Source organism: Cucurbita moschata, unplaced genomic scaffold (assembly GCF_002738365.1).
Source record: "Cucurbita moschata cultivar Rifu unplaced genomic scaffold, Cmos_1.0 Cmo_Scf00006, whole genome shotgun sequence".
NCBI classification, from domain to species: Eukaryota; Viridiplantae; Streptophyta; class Magnoliopsida; order Cucurbitales; family Cucurbitaceae; genus Cucurbita; species Cucurbita moschata.
In genome coordinates, this window is record NW_019268522.1 from 5,071,226 (window position 1) to 5,073,449 (window position 2,224).

The following is a 2,224-nucleotide window of genomic DNA, read 5'->3' on the forward strand; positions in this document are numbered from 1 at the left end:
AGAGATTTCGGACAAACGTCGGCGAGTGTTCAGTTTCTCCGACGAGCCCTCAAATCACCCTTAAACCGACACCAAACAACCTGTTACTACCGTAAGAGAGATCCCTAACGAAAGCACAATAACTCAGGGGCATTTGGTGTTATTTCATAAGCGTCGTCGTCGGTAACCGAGGTCGGAAAGTTAGGTTTCTTAATCGATTCTTAGATCTATGGCTTTTAGGAGCTTTTAGGCCGCAAAACTCCCAAAAAGGAAAGAAGGACGACGAACAAAGAGGAAAAGAGAAGGAAGAGGACCGAAATCGGCAACGAAAACGCCGCGGGAAGATGAGAGAAAACTCGCCGGAAAATCGGCCAAAGTCGGGTAAGGAAGACGAGATCCACGGATCCGGGTCAACCCGAACCCAGAACCCGGGAGAGCCAGCCCGTTTTCCCCCTTGACCTCTGCCTTCGGCCCAGCCCAACTACAGCGGCCCAAACCTCGAACCGGCCCAGAAGCTACGGTTCAGTTGAACCAACCCAGACTAGACCCACGGTCCAATTGAGCCGGCCTGCAAACCAAACACTCGCGGCCCAGCCCAGTAAGCCGAGGCCCAACGTTTAGCCTTGGCCCAGTAGCCTTCCACAGCCCGCGACCCGAACCACGACCCGAACCGGACTGCGACCCGCGCTTCGACCCGACACTACCGCCCGACGTGGCTTTCTCTGCTGCTGCCACGTGTCACACAGCGGCGCGGCAGTCCTCGGCTCGGCTCGGCGCAAACGGCTCGGGCTCCCTCCGGTGACGCTCCGGCGGCTCCTCCGGCGGCTCCAGCGGCTGTTCGGCTCGGCTCACCTGTTTTCAGCCCGGTTTCCACTGTTTCGACCCTCCCGGATCTGTTTTTGGCCCCGATTAAGGTATCCGAGGCCGTTTTAGAGCCGTGTTTCACATTTATTAAATTAGGTGAATTAATTGTGAAATACTAACGGAAAGTGGTGAACGGTGTGATAGGAAACAAACCCCAGCGAAGTAGGAAGCAGCTCTCACGGAACGGGAGCTTACGTTTAGCTATTTAGGGAGTACTTCGGCCGAGGCCAACCAAGTAAGTGGCCTTACTATAGGATAGGCTATATAAATTGTATGATGCTTGATGATATGTGCCAGTTTATACATATTTTGTTGAGTGACGCTTAATATGTTTGACGCACGTTGTGGCATTATGACGAGCATGATGATTGCATGATTTTTTTACCTTAATATGATGATGTTTTCCATATTGAGCATGCTAGATGATGATGAGTGCCATATTGCATCATGTCGTTAGATCGACGTAGGACACAACCCTAAGAGCATGAAAATGATATTAATATAAATACCCACGATATGCGTTACCTAGAGTAACAAAGAGATGAGACTAGAGGGTTGTGTCAGAAGAGACATTACGATGGATTTAGAGGGACCTCATGCATTTTGTATGTTCATAAGCATAGGGCTACTTCCCCTAGAGATGATGAGTGCGGACGCGCACCTTATGATGAGCGCGAATGCGCACAGGTGCGAAAGCACACAGATGAGGGTGTTCATGAGGCGCATGACACTATGGGGTTCCGCTGACCTCCGGACGTCGCTACAGATTAGCTTGACCAGAGGGTCCAGGGGGTGTGCGAGCGCCCTGGGGACTCACACTCGCACGTGTGAGTCGTTTGTAGGGAAGTACTACACATCCAATTTGTCCGAGACTGGAGGCCACCCCTAAGATGATTAGAGATAGGTCCCTATTCATGATTGCATGTGTTTGCATTAGCATGGCCCCTATAGTGGGGTCACTTACTGAGTATTTCTTCGAAATACTCAGGCCGTGTGCCATATTGTTTTTCAAGTAAAGGCAAGGCTCCCATGTACGGTTGACGGTGGCATCGAGATCAGAGACTGTGGCGAGTGCATAGGATAGTTGCACATTTAAAATTCCTAGTCTTGGTTAGGATAGGGCGTTTGCATTTCATTCATTTATATTAATTAATTTGTAATCGTTTTATTTTGTCTTTTGAACTCCAGCATGATGTTTGAAACACGTAAGTCCGGCCGTGTTTTTCAATGTTTTAACGTATTCTGAAGTTTTAAATTTTTCCGCTAGTAAAGATGAGCATGCTTAGGTTTTTATTCTGCATTAGAGATGAGCATGAGACGTTAGTGGCGACTCTAGATATGTGGAAATTTAGGGTCGTTACATCTTTCATTTGAAATTGTG